Source organism: Strigops habroptila, chromosome Z, assembly GCF_004027225.2.
Source record: "Strigops habroptila isolate Jane chromosome Z, bStrHab1.2.pri, whole genome shotgun sequence".
Classification (NCBI taxonomy): domain Eukaryota; kingdom Metazoa; phylum Chordata; class Aves; order Psittaciformes; family Psittacidae; genus Strigops; species Strigops habroptila.
Genome location: NC_044302.2, coordinates 91178718 through 91197850, shown reverse-complemented (window position 1 = coordinate 91197850; position 19133 = coordinate 91178718). Strand labels below are relative to the sequence as shown.

Below are 19133 nucleotides of genomic sequence, written 5' to 3'. Positions count from 1 at the left end.
TGTGAGGTTCAACAAGGCAAAGTGCCAGGTCCTGCGCTTGGGTCACAACAACCCCATGCAACGCTCCAGGCTTGGGGAAGAGTGGCTGGAAAGCTGCTCATGGAGAAGGACCTGGGGGCGCTGATTGGCGGAGCTGAACATGAGCAGCTTGTGCCCAGGCAGCCAAGAAGCCAACAGCATCCTGGCCTGTATCAGCAGCAGTGTGGCAGCAGGGCCAGGGCAGGGATCATCCCCCTGCACTGGGCACTGGTGAGGCTGCACCTCGAATCCTGTGTCAGTTCTGGGCCCCTCACTACAAGAGAGACATTGAGGTGCTGGAGCAGGGCCAGAGAAGTGCAATGGAGCTGGTGAAGGGTCTGGAGCACAAGTGTGATGAGGAACAGCTGAGGGACCTGGGGGGGTTTAGTCTGGAGAAGAGAAGGCTCGGAGGTCCTTATTGCTCTCTGCAACTGCCTGAAAGGAGGCTGTAGTGAGGCGGGGTCGGTCTCTTCTCCCCAGAAACAAGTGATAGGACAAGAGGAAACGGCCTCAAGCTGCGCCGGGTGAGGTTTAGGTTAGATATTAGGAACAATTTCACAGAGAGGGTGGTCAGGCATTGGAACAGGCTCCCCAGGGCAGTGGCAGAGACACTGTCCCTGGGAGTATTTAAGGATATGTAGATGTGGCACTTAGGGACATGGTTTAGTGGTGGCGTTGGCAGTGGTTGGACTCCATGATCCTAAAGACCTTTCCAACCTAAATGATCCTAATGCGAGTAACTCAGCTAACTCGCAGTCCAGCTTGTAGCTGTATTTCTGTTTCTGGGCTCCTCACAGGGAAGTTACTGACTTTGGTGGCATATCCCATGTGGTGTGTTGTTTAAAGCACAGCTCTAAAGCCCCACTTCAGTACAAAGCCAGATGGTACACAGGTTTCTAATTCATTGGTATGCCTGCTTGTCATCACTTCAGTGAGCACTGGAGTGGAGAGAAACCAGTAAAGAGCTGTTCACAGCACAAGCACTATCTGTAACCATGGGGAAGAGGCCTGGGCAGCGCAGGAGGTCTAGCTGTTATTAAGAGAACCAGGAACCCAAGGCTCCCAAGTGTGCTGCTTATCCACCAGTCTAGTGCTTCTCCTGCAGATGAAGTTGTGAACTTTTTAATCACAGGATCAGTTTCCATAAGCGTTGCTTAGTAACGTTTGTCTACCACCGTCCGCCCATGTCACCTCATTTTTTGGGTTTACACTCATTGTGATGCTTTGAGATTTTGTTTTCCAGTCGAAAATTCTTTCAGTCTCAAGCTACAAATGCTCAGGCTGTTTCTTGTACCTGTGACAACACTGTGTTGTGCATATGGCTATCTTCACTCTACCTGAACACTCCTCAAAATGACAGCTGGATAGCTGGATATAGGATATACACTGGGTGTATCAAATGAATATATACATATATAATAATAATATATTAAGTGAAGAAATAGAATACTTAGTTTAAATACATAAATATATATATATATAGGTGTACCTGCGGTGGGAATGGCTACCCTGAATTGGAAAAGGTTGTTCTAAGAACGTGGTGTTAAAGATGGCAAGCAAGGAATGGTGTAAGTGGCCTGCTGTGCCATCCAGGAGTCACCTGCACCCAGGAGAGAGGTGAGAGATGAGCTGGGCGCTGGAGGCAGGTGAGTGAATTCTGCTGATGGTCTGTTCTTGCCCAGGGGTTTCTGCAGAGTTGGTGGGAACAGCAAAGTGGTTTCAGACCATCTTGTTCCAATTTTGCCTCTAAGAGTCATTACAGGAAGCTGTCCAGAGAAGAGTCAGAACAAGGTAAACTAATGATGCTTCCTGCTGATGCACTTTATGGTGCTGATAATTTTTATCCTGGGGGATGTTCCTGAGACTATGATTTCTCTTTAGTAAGTCCTGAGCTATCCTTCTCCTATCCCCACCTGGAGCCCCTGAAAAGTTCTGTGGCTTTTTAAGTTTTTGCATTAAGACCTATCTTCTTTTGTTTTGAACCTTGTTCTAGCGAATTTAATTTGTTGCCCTCCATTCTTCTGTTCAGAAAGTTGCTAAAGTGCTGGTCCTATCCACCCTTTCCTGGGCAATGGCAATACTGTAGAACTCTGTGATATGCCACCCTAGTCATTGCTCTTTGAGGCTGCAGTTTCCCAGTTTATTCAGTTACCCTGAACCTTTGATAATCTTTGCCCTTCTTTGAGCCTTTTCCATTTATATGGATAATTTCTGAGCTGTGAGGACTAGAACAGCATCCAGCATTCAAAATGTGGATCAGCTTCAAGGAGAAAGCCTTTTGAAGGTAGCAGTTTGGTCCTAATCTTAAAGAGTAATACTCAGTAGTTCAGTAGAAGTTTCCAGGCTGCCAGTTGAAGACACTGGGAGGCTGCTGGTGGACACTTCCCAGCTAACAGGGAGACCTTTTGTAGGAACCTAGAAAAGGAATTTCAAGAGGTTGCTCCAACTTGGGAATTTGGGATTCTCAGAGAAAACCCAAGAGAGAAAGAAAAGCCACCTGCTTTTGGTGGATGGTAGAGAGCTGCTAACAATTCTTTTATTTCTGGCCTTTATTTGAAAATATGAGGTAATTTTCTAAGAATAAAGAAAGAAAGCCTGCCCTCTGGACTGAATAAATCTTTTGATCTTTGGGAAATTCCCTTCTAAAGCTGTGACCAACTCAGGGCTGTGACACTGTCAGAAAAAATGCATTGGAAAAGTGAGATTAGCAGGACTCAAAAGGGATGACGTGTGCTTGTGAGCACATGATGGAGATATAAGGGCCTTATGGTAAAGGGTGAGTGTGTGATGGGAGAGAGCAGAGACCCAAGGGCAGAGGTGGGGAGGGCGGTTTATCGGTCTTCCTGGAAGAGATTAGCAAGTTGATGCATGGAGACAATAAGGCAGGAAGGAGAATGGGAGGGTTTGGGGAGTGACTAGGGCAGGCTGAGAAGGCAGCTGGGTACTTGAGGCGTGGTATTCAGTTTCCCTGCTTATGAGCAGCAGAAGAGAGGGAGAAGGCAGTGGAGAAGGTCGGGCTCCTCCTGGGATTTCCTCCAGACATATCATCTTCCTCCTTTTCTGGTCTTATGCTCTCACTTCCTCCCCTCTTGAGAAAACTCTGGACACAGGTCTGTGAACATGTGCTATACAGCTAAGGAGGCTGGCAGTATTCTCCAGTGGCTGGTGGAACATACACTGTGGGTTTTAGCCCTCCGTAGGGGTTGTGCTAGAAGTCCCCAAACTCTTTTAAACCATCAGTGTGGACACTTGAGGATTTTTTTCGGGACCTCAGTTCTTTGAGACTTAAAACTTCCCTTCTCAGTTACTTCCTGTGATTTATGGCCAGTATAGAAATACTTGTCCTTGCACTGCATGTTGTTTGTCCTGATAAAGTCTCTTCAGTACTTTTTGAGGTTTGGATAACATTGCCATCTCCACTAATTTTTGTTCTGCTATACCAGACAAGAGTTAGGTGTTTGCTCATAAGCACGGCTTTCCATTTCCAGTCATATGTGCATAATTTCATTGTTTATGCTCTAATATACAGCCTTTCTAGCATCACTTTTTCCTAGCTTTAAGAACTCATTACCAATCCCTGGCTTTGTGGGTGTCTCATATTTCTCAGACCATTTGCATTATGTCACCTCATAGTCCTTTCACTAACACCAGTCTCCTCCCGTTTCACCAAGAGTTTCCATCTGATGTTATATGCAATGGGGTTTTTTGAGTCCACCTAGATTTGAGCTGCCAGATTTGTCCCTAGATTTAGGTTTGGCCAGCAACAACCTGTGACAAGCTTCAGCTGGTTCCCAAATGACACTGAATGCCTCTTACTATCATGCATTTAGTCCTGCCAGCAGCCACTGCTGCCAGGTCATCTCAGAAGCTATGGAGCCAGCTTACAGAGAAGTATACCTTTGACAGGATAGAGCTGGGGCACCACTTAGCAGCCAAGGTCAAGTTGGTCCTGCACGTTCTAGGTTTGCCAAACCCAAAGTGCCTTTTGTCTCACTTTCTATCCTTCCTTTTATTATTCTTTCCTTTGAGAGTTCTTCTAAAGCCTTGCCTGCTTTTCACACAGCTTAACAGTCAGAAGTCACTCAGATATGTCATATATTTTGCACATTATTCTCCAGCCACATAACCTCCACCTTCACAGATTAATTGACCCATGCTGCCAAGCCTTCAGTTCCACATTTTGGAGCTATCAGAAGTGGAGCATGGAAGTGATCCTTCCCTGGGGACCAGAGGAGTTTGAGCCCTCTGAACTTTTGGTAACCATACTGCAATACTTTCCACATTTTCAGTTTTAGACTGTTTCTTTCTCTATGGGCAGTCCCTCTGAGGCCAAGTTCTTCGTCTGTGGGATATTTTTCACCTGCCCGTCCTTGCCCACCTTCTGCCTGAAAAAGAGCATATGACAGAAAGGATCCCAGGGTCCCTTTGAAGCCTACCCCTCAGTTTTAGGGATGACCACAAAACAGGCTTTAAACTCAGCAGAGTCTCCAGGAACATCTGCTCTGCTTCCCCTCAGACCAGAACACCAAGGGAATCCTCTAGCATCATATCCAGCAAACTCAAAATCTCATGAAACAATGAGAGAGCAAGCCAGAATCAGAGCACTGCAACCACCTTGGCACATTCTTCACTCCTGAATGTGTTCATCAAATATAGGCAGAAGAGCAGGAGGTGAACTGTGCCTCTCTAATCCCAGACCACGGTGACATCTGTCAGTCTGACCCAAAGGCCTCCATACCCACAATCCTGCTTAACACTGAGCAAAAGCAAGAGCATGAGATGCTTGAGCTGATTTCTTAGCAGTTGTTGTGTGTTATAAAATACACTGAAAATCAGAGCAGTGATGCATTGGGAAAGAAGAGTGACACGCAGGAAGTGTAACGTTATGTATTCCAGTACAATATAATACTAAGTGATAAATAATGTAGACTATTGAAAGTTCAAGGAATATCAGATAAGACTCAGAACACTTGGAGGCTAAAGTTTTTATTTGGAGATACTTATCTCACCCTCAGGCACTCAGCATGATGTCAGGCCTGGAGTGCTCATCACAAACTGTGTCAAAGACTTCTTCCAGCCCAATAATGTTTTCACTTTGAGACCAAAGCATTAGCCTCAAGTTCTGCCACGACAAAGTACATAGCATTCTGTGCTCTCAATCTGTGTGCCTTAAAGAACTTTTATATTTTCTCTGTTCCCTTGTCATGGTTAACTCAGATGAACTTTAACCGGTTCTTATTTATCCTTACTTGGCTTCCCATACATGTGGGGGTTTTTTGATGTTTCAGAAATTATCTTTGCATTTATACTGCAAATAACTATTCACTGGACAACAGTGCTTTTATGAGTTGCTCTTTTTAGTATTTTTATTGCTTATTGGAAGCAAACCCAGAATAACACCTCCTTTTATCATCTTTGTGACTATGCGCTGACAAAACCTGTCAGTTGTCACATTGAGTAGTGCCTTTATTAGTGGAAGCTATTTGCCAATTGCTGAGATGCTAGATTCTTCTGATGACAACTGTCAACCAAAAAGATTTCCATTTATTGTCTGCAATTCAGATAATGTGAGAATACCAACCCTGTGAACTGACCTATGGGGAGGTACATTTGAGTTAGGTGGATTTTGCAAACAACGAAGCACTCACAGTCATATTTTTCCTTTTCTCCCCACCTCCTCCCCTTCCTAGGATGCTTTTTCCCAAGACTCCTTCTTGTGACCCACTAGTGTTTGGCAAACTAAGGAACATAAGCCTTGTCTGTCAGCATCTTCAGAAGCAGAAAACATAATTTACTGTGATTACCTCCTTCCTAATCACAGCTTGACGTGCAGAGGTGTATCCCTTTGGCAGCTGTGAGCAGTGATGGAGTCAAAAAGCCTCCTTTAATTCAAGTTGCTGCTAAACACGGTCAGTTTATCCTTCTGTTGAGCACAGCAGCTTGTCAGGCTGCAGAACCTTATTTGGAATTATTTTCATGTGCCTGGAGTCAAGCCTAGGTCAGGTCATCTGCTTCATCAAAGGAGGAAGTTTCTGACAATGACCATCACGGATGCAATAAACCCATACAATAGCAACCAAGGTTTTCTCTCAAAGCTTGGCAGCAGCAATAACTTATTCCTTTGGGACGAGGGGGGGAGTTTTGAAGATACAAATACCTTCTGTGTTTCAGAGACGTTTCTTGTTCAGTTTTGAAGCATTTTTCAACAAAACCCACTCTTTCACAGATACCCTTAACCCCCACATGCTGCAGATGAGACATCTTTGGGGCATTTTTCTCCCTACCCTTCTTCTCCCCATTGGAAGTAGCAAAACATCCACAAGCAGAAGTTGGAGACCACATTCAGTGATGGCAGTGAAACTGTTGCGCTACAGCTAATTTCTCCAAATCACCCTTCCTTTAATCTGGTAGCACCGCATGAGCAATCCTTGCACATTTTTCTGTAGGGGGAGCTTGTAGTCCAGCCTGGAATTTGGCACCAGAAAAAACAACTGGAGAACATCTGGTTCTTTCAGCTGGAATCCAGATTAACTCAACTCCTGCCATTACTCCCCAAATGAAGGAGGTTGCAAAGGCTTCAGCCATCTGGTGAGTGCTGCACGCTATCAAATCCATTCTCCAAAAGTGACAAGTTATGAAGGAAATGACAGCAAAACTTCTGCCAGAAGAAGATCTGCTTCACAGATTTGTAGGCCACTGACATATTTTTCCCTTGGGATCACTCTTGAAAAAGGAGAAAGAGGAGGGTGACAACCCCAGGGTGACAAGCCAAAGCTCTTTCACTAGGTGACTCACAAGCTCACACATTAAACCTGATTTCTACATTTCTTTGCCAGCAGAAGCAAGGATTTCCATGTTTGTAAGCCATGCTTTCCAGCAATGACCGGATAATTGGCGTGCTGGCTTTTGGTGATCTCCCCCTCAGTCTGCTTTGGGTCCTTTCACAATAAAAAATGCCTCTCTAAGTAATAAACGACCCTTAAGCTTCATAGATGCAGTGATGCCAGCAAATGCTTTTCTCCACTAAAGAAAACAGCAAACAAAATGGAGGATGATACATTTTGCCTGGGGAGTCTTTTTCTTCTTTGTCCTTGACATGTCATTTACTGGCTTTCTCTTGTATTTCATGTATCGTCTATTGTCCACACAGACAAGGTGAGTTGTGCCTTTGTCTGTGTTCAACCTTTTGCTTCTTCTGTGTTCAACCTTTTGCTTCTTCTGTGTTCAATCTTTTGCTTCAGATGTTGAGGAAATCTGCAGGATTCACCTGTGTCACCTGGAGTAACTGTGGCAATCAGGCATTTTGCTGAAATCTGAAGATTTTTAGCTCATGTGCACAAGGTTTGAACCAAAGGAAATAGAGGAGAGGGACAAGAAGGGAATGTGGCCTCAGGATACCCTACTGATCATTTTCTCTGCACAGTGTGGGATGATGAGACAGGAGATAAAGAAACATGTTTTGCTCCTCAACATTGATACTGCTCAGCCTCCAGTGTCTGTCTGGTGCCATCCTCAAACCAGTAATAGCTCACCCTTGGCAATAGCTCACGTCTGTTCTGCAGAGCACCATTCTTACAGTATAATGAGCATCACTAAAACAAGTGCTAATGCTGTAGCCAATTTTGTCCATGCTGTGGGTTTCATCTGAGTCATGCAATGTGGTTTGAGAAGATTGACAGAAAAGCGTGACTTGGCAGAAAGCGTGGCTGGCATGAGTTTTAAAAGCAATCCTCTCGAGCATATAAAAACCGTCAAATTTTGTGACAGAAGAGCCCACCAGTTCTCTCATAGTTTACCACCCCACCATCTGCCCAGTTCAGTACAGACTATTACGGCCTTTTCCTATATGCCACCAAAGCACTTATGACTGCGGTATGTCTTAAATCCATAGGATTAAAGCCAAGGAAAGACTACTAGATCATTTACTGCATTACTAGATTATTTACTGCATTGCCCAGAACTCAGTGGGTCACCCAGTTCACCCTGCATTGAGCTCAGTGGCTTTGGATGTGTCTGTTACCTCTCCCAGAAACATAGTCTTCATCTTTCTGCTAAAACACTCCGAAATGGAGATCAGACCTTGATCTGTTGGTTCATGCATTTGAAGTGTTTATCTCCCTAATGCTCATTGATTTGAGGTTTCCAGGCACTGGTTCTTACTTTATTACACACTTGTGATAGGAAGTCCGGTGTTCAGAGCAAGAGAAGAAGAGAGGTTTGACTGGTGGTGCCCAGCTGCGTGTTTACCAGAAAATCATTAGTTGTTGAAATGAACCCATGTGGACCAAATCAGCTCGGAATTAGGTCCAGAACAAAGAGGGAAGAACTGTCATATAACAAACCATTGGCAAATCATATGCTTCAGTACTTCAGAAGCGCCCTGGAAGGATCAGGCAGTAACCCCCCTCTCCATCCCACTGAACAGCTGGTTAGAAATAAGCTAAAACTAAGCATATGTTTCCTTCTCCCACCTTTCCTGTGAAGCACCACAGATTGAACTAGTCCCTCCATGGGTAGCATGAAGCTTCCTTTTTTCTAAACATCTGGTTGGTTCATCTTGCTCAAATGCTCAAGGTCATACTGGTTATTGGATTTGGGATCAAGCAGAAGTATTCTTTCAGATCATGTTGACTTGTGCTGCAGAGGGCTTCCAGCCAGCTCTTCTTCACAGCTTCAAATAGCTTTCATAGAATCATAGAATGGTTTGGGTTGGAAGGGACCTTGAAGATCATCTAGTTCCAACCCCCTTGCCACAGGACCAGGTTGCACAAAGGAACTTTCCAAGCTCCTTTAGCATCTCTGTCCCAAGTAAAGCTTTTTCAATGAAAGGACCTTGCCTGCTGGAGACCTTTCAATTAGTCCCATTACCTGCTTGCAGTAAATAGCAGGTCAGCCCCTTGAGAACTGAGATATTTTTGCCAGTTAGTGGTTTGGGCTCTTAACCATCTTCTCTTCTGCACCTAGCCAGTTCTTCAGAGCATCTAATCTGACTATATAGTTCTGTAGAACAGGAATCCTAAGCAGAAATAATTTGGGGTTTTTTCCCCCTATTAAAAAAAAGCCCTCTGAATCTTCAGGGATTTCTTTCTATGTGACTAATATTGCAAATAATGAAGAAAATACAGTATGTAGTTCTAGCACAATCAAGAAAAGAACATGGTTGATTTATCTTTGTAACAGGAACAATGCTGGAGGACTTGTGTTGCTTTTGGTTAGATTTCTTAGTCAGACTACTCAGGTCTCTGGAGGCCCTTATGGCTCTGCAGCCCCTCGTGTTTGTCATTTGCATGGAGCGGGTGTTTTGCAACTGCATAATGGACCATTTTTCAGAACTATAAACAGTGTAGAACACTGACGCAGGGTTTTTGGTGTGGGGATAAAATAATTTTCTTGTCAAATGGTGTGAAAGCGAACCTCCTTTTCTCTACAGCATGGCAGCACAAGATTTCCCACATACCCACTACATCAGCACACCTAAGCCCCAGTCTGCATGTGGGGCTTCAGCCACAACTAACATCTCCTTCACAGCTCACTTAAGGTCCTGCCTCTGTTAGGATCCTACCTTGGATTGGGTGATACTTCACAATCTGGTGCTGGGCAGAAATAGAGGAATGAGATCCTGCAAGTGTTCTGGTATTGCTGGCCCGGTGCCACTCCAACCAACCACAGCATTCTCTGTGCCAGGTTAATCATATTGTGGTTTTTTTGGAGCTAGGGCTGGCAGGAATATTGCAGCAATATATCACAATGAGTCCATTAGTAAAGAACTTGCAACAACAGCTCATGAAACATGACAAAAATCATAGGAAATCAGGATTGGGAAAAATACTTTAAGTGGGATTGTAGAGCATTACAGTATGTATAAGGTCATTATTAAAGTAGCATTAAGGTATAATAATGACTCTTTGCTTTGGTTAATTTTCATGCTGTCGGGCAACCTGACCTTTCGTCTTTATGAATGCATGCAGTGGTGGCATGGGCTGTGCAGTGGCAGCCTGTATGCATGTGTTGACTGCTCGACAATAAATCAGCCACCTAAGCTAAAGACGTAACTGAAACAGCAGCTCTCTCAGCACAGCTGCCCCCTGGGCATGCACAATGGTGTGCGTGGAAGACCCCATCTTCCTCCTGTTATCCAGATCAATGATTTGCCCAAGTGTGCTGTGTGGCCATCTGGAGTGTCCCCAAGGAGAAACACTATTTAGCCAAGTTTCCTCCCAGTAGAAAGAAGGGCATGACACCTGGTGGTGAGAGATTACATGTAAGGACAAGCCCCAGCAGTGTAGGAACTGTTATGCAGCCAAGGTTTAGGCTTGGAGCCCTGGAAAGGCTTCCAGGTGACCAGTTTAGGTGTCACCTTTGTGAACTGGTCACTGCAGCTAAATTAGGGAAGCCCTCAAAATACTGTCCATGCTCCACCAAGGTCTAAGCACCATGTCCATGGGGTTGCAGGAGAGCACTGGCTGAATCATGGGCTTGCCCACTGCTTCAGGCAGCTGTTTCAAAGTGAAGTGCTCATACGCATGTCTATGTGTCTCAAGCAAAAGGTGATATATCTGATGGGGTTTATTTCACACTGCAACTCCTGCAAGGAAGACCAAAGCTCTCGTGAGTGTATTTCTCCTTGGATATGGTTTATAGAAGTTCAGCATAGAGCCCATCCTGAGATACATCATCTTTTCTAGGGCTGACAGCATCGAGAAGCAGCGGAGAGGGAAACCGGAGCAGTAAATAGAAAATTACTTTCCTCTCCCCTTTGAAGTCTCACAGATGCAGTGCTGAAGCCAGCCTTCTTGGAAAGCACAGCAGCTTACTGGGCTGTAAATTCATACACGCTGGGGCTCCTTCAGAAATTGTTTCCGACTTCTGTGAGCAGAGAGTTGTGAGAGATCAAAGCCTTAGGTAAGTAGGGCACCTATTATACTTAGCCTTTATCTTTTCTTGAGAGGAGATGGGGAGAGCAAGAAGTTTGATGATTTTGCAAAGCTAAATCAAAAGTTTATTTCAGTAGCTGGAGGATATCACAGGCATCTGTCTTCACAGCAGTTTTGAATTTGCATCTCTCAACATCTGATGTCCCCAGCATGCAAGGAACATACTCAGGCCTTCCAAAAACATGTAGGGAAAAAGGGAAACGATGCTAACAAGATAACATCCTTGTTTAACTTATTCTCCAGTGAATTTAAACGGTACTCTGGTGTGCCATTGTTGAAATTATTTCTCTTGTTCTTATTTGTCAGATGCCTATTTTCAGAAGCCTAGATATTATTGCTGAGGAAAACAGACGTTTTTAGGTATGTTTGTGATGTTGCCTTAACTCATACTGTCCCTGGAGTAGAGGGGAAACTATTCATCTGCTCAGAAGAACATGGGAATGTGTGAAAAGTCTTAGACAAATAAAATTCCTGCCAATTTTTTCCTTTATAAACCTGTTCCAGAGTCTCGGCAGCCTCAGGCACCTCTTGGGACACATCAAATAACCCAGATCCAAAATCTGGGAAATATTTACAGTAATGCAAATCTGGGAAACCTCTAACCATTCCTGGGGTGAAAAGGTGGATTTGAGTGGGTAAGGAGAGCCAGGTGTGGCCTGGGTGCTTAGCCTGTTTCCTCGCTAAGGCACAAGACAATCAATTAATGGCTCCCTTACAAATTGACTCTCAGTGAAACTCATGCTGTGAGAAGCGGGGACACCATGAAGAGGTCTGTCAGGGGACCAGAACTGAGGATGGAAACTGAATCATCTGAAGCTGCTGAGGTGAACACCAGATGGGAATTTGAATAGTGGGATGTATTCTCGTCCACTGAATGCTGCAGATCGGTTTTGCTAATGGTCCTTGGCACTTACTGCCTAATGCTGCAGGTTGGGGATATCCACCTGGCCTGGAAAACTACAAACCTCAGGCCAGTCCTTGACCAGTACATGGTATTGTAACTTCACTTCTGACATGCTGGGCCAGAAAATGGCCATTAATATCTTGTTCTGCAGGGGGAAACGGGGTCTCATGTATTCTGCTTTGCATGTTGTGCTCAGGGTTTCGTCTGTGTCTGAATCTCCTTTTGTAGGGGATTTGAAGTCCTGTATGTCTCTGTTGCTCTTAATGAACCCTATTGTAATTGTGTATGTAATATGTTCAATAAAAGTATTTTGTAATGTTTTAAAGCTGGCTAACTAGTTCAGGTATGTCTGTGATCACTTACAATAATGTTTTAAACATTTTCAGTTGTAGGAGTTCGTGTGTGTTAAACAACTACAGGTTTAATACATGTTTTGTGATCTCTTCCTTGTTTGCACAGCTAGGTGCATGGGGTCAAATTCTAGTTTATGATCCTTTTGTAAGTTCAAAGTCCTGTAACGTTACTAATGTTAACTATGGATCACATTAATAATGCTAACTTTAGTTGTAGAAAAAGTGAGGTGAACCTGAGCAGAAATCTTGTACAAGCTTTGACAAGCCTCTAATATAACGAACTCTGAACATGCTGTTCACGTCTCTGAGGATGACTTCCACCTAATTAGAGACCAGATTTTATGCTGTTACCATTCTTTAGCTGATGTTTTATAAATGAATCTCTCCTGCCTTTTAAAGTTCTTCTGATGTTCTCTACATTTAACTGCTAATAAGATAATTCAGGGAGCTGAAAGGTTTCTCTTTGTGTATTCGGCCATGAGTGAAACTTCTCCCTTTCTCCAGAAGCCTCAGAATTTGTCACTTTGAAGGTTATGTCACTGGTATTCTAGCAGACTGCTGGGAAGCTGAGATTTTCACAGCAGCCAAAGGGAAGTAGGCACATCAATCTTCCTGAAATTCACTGGAAGGTGACAAATACACTATTGCAAAAGTTAAAATGGAAACTTTGGGCAGGAGTTCTCGTGATGACAGTGGGCTGTAGTTGATTACATGACCGTGTGCTGCTTTTAGACTAGGATTGTGACACCCTTTCTTTACTTACACCTCTTATTTTCATATTTTCGATCATGGTGGAAGCATCAGGGAGTCTGTTTGTGCAACAAACATCTGACAGGTCTTAGAATAAATCAAACCAGAACAAGCAACACCACGGCGGGCTGTCTGAATCCTAATCAGGAACAACAACCCCATTTCTACAGAGCTGTCCCTCCCTGGGGTCTTGTGCTATTCCTTCATATGTTTTGGAATGAAAGGCTGTTTATAGCCTCATTATAGGGTGTTTAACATTAAATGTCAGGAAGCATCTGCTGGCACATTTCTCAGTAGGAGACTTCTAAATTCTGCAAGTGAGTTTGGGTAGCTGTCGTGAATATACATGGGAGTTCCCTCCAGAGATTTGAATCATGTCTTTGAAGGCAAGTTAATTCTGCCTTGTTGCAAATACACTTCATAAAATAGGGTTCTCAGTAAATGGTCAAGCTGAATATTCAACAGTAGGCTTTCTCATCTTCCCTCATTTCAGTAACATCCACTCTCTCGCCCATACTGTAGGCCCCTCTGAGAGACTTCTTTTGCTGCTATTATTGCCATGCTTCCATGAGATACTGGTTTCAGCCATAACACTGGCTTAAGAAGTTAACCTCTGCCAGACCCTAGCATCACAGTTCATTGTTGTGACAACACAAGTATTTGTGAGGCCCTGTTTTGAACTCAGTTACTGGGAAGACGTATTAAAACAAAAACAAGAAGATAAAAAACCCTCGAGAGACTGGTTTGCATGGCAATGACTTCAAGTGGTCATAATTAGACTCCCACCAGCTTGTTGTCACTGTATTGTGCAAATATTGCTTTTATGAGTCAGGTAAGGGAACCGACCCAATAAAAATGCAAACAAATATATGTATTTTTGACAAATCATCTCCCAGTATGAGGATGGGGGCAAACATGAGCTTCTGGGGGTAGTTTTTGTGTTGAAGCCAATGTCCCATGAAACTGCACTCATGGTCTGTGTCATAACCATTTTGTTTGCAGAAAGATTTGTACCAAACCGGTCTGAGCTGCTGTGTCCTTAACTCAAACTGCTCATTTCTCCTCACACTCAACCAGTATATGTTCTTAGACATTCAATTATGTATGGCTGATAACCTGTATGATCTTTGTGGCCTGCATGGTGGGTCTTAGAGAATGCTGAGTGAAATCATGTGGCTGAGGGATGCATATGTGGTTTAGGATCTGTCTTCAGTTTAACTGGCTTTGTCCTTCTGTTTGGATACGCAGGAGGGCCAAACTCCGATATCTTATGCTTTATTCATCAGTGTTGTGCAGAACTTTCTTATTCCAGGATGGTGGGTGTGCTTATTGCTGCCGGGATAAGTGTCCTCAGGAAAACATGAGATATCTGTCCGTTGCCATGCCTCTTTCCTAGCACATTACAGCTACAAAGGAAGCCACAATGTACCAGGATATTTCTAAAGCAGAATCTGAGGATGAAGAAATACAATAGCTCTGTACAAACAGACTCTGAATTCACAGAGGCAAGAAAAATAAATTATTGGCCCCACTCATAGTCTAGAAGATGGTAGAGAACGGAAAGTGTCTACAATATGTTGCCTTTTGTAAAGAGGACAACACATTTTAAAGGGATTCCTCTAGAAGAAATCTTCTGGGAAAGAGCTGAGGGTAATTAAGGGAAGAGCAGATCATGTAAGCATTTCTTGCAAAATGACTTTCCATTAGGCAGCAACATGTCTTTCTTTTCCCCTTAAAAATTGTGTCATTCTTAAACAGTAGCTTTTTAAGCAAAAGAAGTTCTCATGCTATAAAAGCTTTAATCTCAAGCTGCACTATTAGGTCCAAATTGTTAACCGCTGTTAATTTGAAGTTATTTTTACTTCAGTCACCAATACAGCAAAGACAGGAAAGAATTGTATTTTCATGTATCCTCTAAGACCAGTTCCAAATGCTGCGTAAATGTCTTCCTACCAGCTCGCTGACCCATAGCTCTAGTGCTTGGAGGCAACATAGCAGGAGATGCTGTCATATTACTTTGTGATATTACACCTGAAATCTGCACTGTGTTGCACATTTTTCTTGAAGAAGACATTCTTCTGTTTCAGTAATAGTGTCATGAACTAATACAAGAACTGGAAAGTGAGCAGAAAAAAACTTATTCCTTTGTATCCCAGAAAGATGAGTATTACCTTTTAAAAAAACATGGTTTTACCAGAACTTTGAGTTAGCCTGTGCCTTTGTTACATCAGAAAGACTTAGCAATTCTCACATACCAAGATGTTGGTGGTGTTTCTAAGCACCTTGTAGTCACTGATGCCTCCTACTTGGTCTCTTGAGGAACTGATGAATTATTGTTCCCTTTTATGAACAAGAAAATAGAAGTACAGCAGCATTAACTGACTCGCCTGGAATCTGTCACAGATGTGAGAAGGGATCTGAGTCTTATTTCAGTGTTGCTCATTCTGCTATCTTTCCTTCTACAGGTGTCTGCATGACCCTGTTAGTCATAACCATGGCCCATTGTCTACTGGGAGAACTTTAAATAAAATGGTAAGCTTTCATTGCTGTGTCTGCAATCCTATCTGCTGCAGCAAAACCCAAAAAACCCCAGATCTAACTTGAAAAAGGCTGCAGAGAACAGTAGCAGTGAGGCATCTCTTTTCATTATCCAAGAACAAACAGGACAAAATAACCCAGACAAGATGGTTAAGGAGATGTGAATTACCTTTTAAAAATCCTTCCAATTCAATAATCTAGCGCAATGCAAGGAATTAAAAAAAAGAAAAAAAAAAAAAAAAAAGAAAAGAAGTTTCTTTGGAAAAAACCTTTGTTTATTTAAACCTGACAATAATTCTCAATTTTTCAGGCAGAAGATGTCATCAAGCCTAAAAGTTGGTGGCAAAAAGGCCTACGGGAGCAAATCAAAGCTTGTGAATTAGCACTGGAAGTTTGCATTATCACATTGTAGGAAAATCTGCAATGCTGGTGTCATCGATAAATGACATTGTTTAGATTATTCTTTTTATCTTAAGTTTTCATATTAGACCCTATCACAGTTGTACTTAGATTTTTTTTTAGACTACCTCTGTCTCATCTCTGTCTCAGAATTATCTTTGTAAAATTTTTTTAGGCTAAAGAGAGCATTGAAACAAATAACTTTTTGTTTCACAAGCTTGTGAAACTTGTGTCACAAGCTGAATCTACATGCCTTTTTTTTTTTCACATAACTATGGCATGCAGAAGCCTGAATCAGGATCCTATTGTGCTTTAAACCCCCAAAATAATTGAGCACAGCCTCTCATTTCCAACTCTTGCTGCTGCTGCTTTAGCTGCAGCAACGTGCACCAGCAGGTTTTTAAGCTGCATTTCTTTTAGATGAAATAGAGTCCTACCTATCATAAGGTGTACACACCTTAGTATAAAGGCATATAAACCTTTGTAATATCTAATGTCATACCCGAGTCCAATGATCAATTGCTCTTTATTTACTCAGTGCTACCTGGTGCCATGTTCCACCCACAGCTTCAGGAACTTTGCCTTTTCTCTTGCAGTTCTTACCGAGTACATGAAGCACACCAAGACATGCTGTAACTTCTGGATCACATTCAGTGTGCTCCTGCACAAGTTTACCTCCAGATCCTGGAAAGCGTGGTGTTCCCTAGCGATCTCTGTGGCCGAGCTGGGGAGAAGCCTGGTGTGCTCTGCGGAGAAACCATCTAGGGATTTTAAAAGAAGCTGCAGCTTTCTGTATGGTGCTGAAAACAATCCCTTCTGCTTGTCGTGACAAAGAGCTTCAGGTGGAAAAGAAGACACAGAACAGCCAGGTAGGACAATTTCTTCACTTCTTCTTCTAGAAGAAAAGTGTAAAAACTTGCATAGGAGCCCAGAGTTAATCTTCCCCCCCCCCCCCCCCCCCCCCCGTTTATTTTTTCCCTTTTGCATACTGGATTATTCTGCATCTGTAAATACTGGTTCTTGATAATGTGTCTAAGTATTCTTTATGTAGTGCCAGCTTTAGCATGTCAGTGACACTCCAAGGTCGAGAGAGTTGGGACCGCTGCAGTGAGGCTTTAGCAAAGTTCTCCAAAGTCAGTGGGAAAGCACATGTCCTTTTTACGGGCTTTGGATCTAGGCACCTCTTTTTGCCCTGTTCAAAATTTCAGAAGGGAGAGCCAGGCTCCTCCTTCTCTGTGGCGAAACATTTTGCCCTCATCATAATGGGTTTTGCATCATAACTGACTGTCTCTGGAGGAGTTGTGTTCTAGCTCAAACTGGTAGATGGGTGAGTTAATGATTGTGGTTTTCTGGCCTGTTGGAGTAATACTTGGTCTCTCTGTCAACTTGAGGCTGTGAGACTAGGATGGAGCGCTCGCACTGCTTGCTTAAGACCCTTCTATAGAAATTACAACATTAGGTTATTTTTATTTTGTTGAACTAATATGTGACACAACACAAAACTGCAATGCCAACTCATGGATGCCCAAAGACTTTATGAAGGTGAGAAACTGACTAGATGAAACACATCCAACGTACCTTCTGTACTACGGATAAAAATAACCCTTTCCACCCAAAATCCTTGCTCAGCTGACATATGAAATCTTCCAGTATTCCCCCATATCTGACACTGGTTTGACTCTCAACCCAGGAGTAAGACACTCTAGCATGTACTGAAGGAGGATTTTCACCACAAAGCATTGTTCTTCTCTCTCTGCCCATGAAAACATTATTCAAGTGTCCTGGCATAGGCAAAAGTCCCATAGAAGCCAGCAGGAGACTTCCTAAGTGTGGCCATTGTGGAGGAAACCTTGTTTTAGCTAAGGTGACCTTGCTGCACTAACCTATACCTCTGCAAATGACAAATTAGTTCAAAAACAGTATTGAAAGGAAAGGTTAAGGCCATTCTGTTGGCAATAAAAGCACTTTCTCTTTGCTGACTTGGTTGCAAACCAACTCAGGAAAGTAACACTGCAATTCACACTACAGAAGTAACTGTTTACTTCCTTTGAAGTGAATGGCTTATTTTTCTTAGCAATAAAAACGCTCTGTGGATCTCTGTTTAGTCAAATGTCAGACTTACTGCTCTTTAGCTTTGGTTCTAGGTGTTAGCTTATTCATGACCTACATATAATTTAGCGTTACTGAGAAGTTTAGCATTACTGAAAGTAATACTATTCCATGTTTAACCAAATAAACAGCTGGAAGGAAGGGAACAGTAAAGTAGGCTAATTTGCTGATATCAAAGTAAATCATGCTGTTTGCTGAAAGTATGACTCTTTTCAAGTCGACCTGGAAAACTGCTTCCACTTTGAATGGGAATGGTCAATCATCATTGGACAGGACAGATCTACAGGGCAAGACCAACCAGTTGGTTTTCTGCTTTAGAGGGACTACTCTGTGCTCACTTCATGCATTTGGCGTGGCAGTGTTTAGTTTGTATAGCTTTCCAGTCCCTTACAGTCATAGGTCCACTCTAGGACCCACCAAATGATTCCATGTGGTCAGCATTGGCTCCAGGAGGAACAGGATTAGGTTCTTGCGCATGTGTAAACTAATACAGAGGTGATGAAGAAAAGCACTTCAGTCCCCAAGACTTATACAACAGGAAGGCTGGAAGTGGCGAGTTATGCTCTACATATATATGTATATTAAATATATACATACCTGTAGCTATGTATATATTTAAATATGTTTATTTATTTAAAACTGATTTTCACATCTCAAAGGTTCAGTTGTGCAGTTTTACGAAGGAGGAGCACTGGAAAGAGGAATGCAGGTAGACCACAGTCTGTTCAAGACTTTGCTTTTCCCCTTACGCCCCAGTGGCAGACAACAGCAGTTGAGGGCTGGGCAACACTATGGTGGATCCAAGGTCAAAGCTGGGTGCATGCCCTGTAGACAGGGCTGATAACTGATCTGCAGATAAACAAGACTCATTTTCCCTTTCCAGGGGCCCTGTACAGCTCCCTGCCCGCCTCCATGGGTTATTCAGTTATTCATTGCTTCCTTGCTACTGCATTGTTCATGTGATCCTGAGTTTATTGGGACTTGCAGCTACTGCAGGTTGCAATTTCAGTGTCAATCTGGATTACTTACTAGTTTAACCTTAAGACCTTCTCTTCCTTGCCCCTGCCCTTTGATAAGAGCTATTGTATGCAATTTATACTCTTGCTGTCATCGGGAATGTTGCCAACG

The 19133-nt window shown here is 43.0% G+C and overlaps 1 protein-coding gene across 1 annotated transcript in view; it reads left to right on the top strand.

The window, feature by feature from the left end:
• The first annotated feature begins 16626 nt into the window (after window positions 1-16626).
• LOC115619709 (phospholipid-transporting ATPase ID-like) overlaps window positions 16627-19133 on the top strand; it is an 87094-nt gene continuing 84587 nt past the window's right edge. The window contains exon 1 of the mRNA XM_030512430.1: window positions 16627-16765. The gene's annotated coding sequence lies outside the window, so the exon portion shown is untranslated. The remainder of the gene's footprint in view (window positions 16766-19133) is intronic.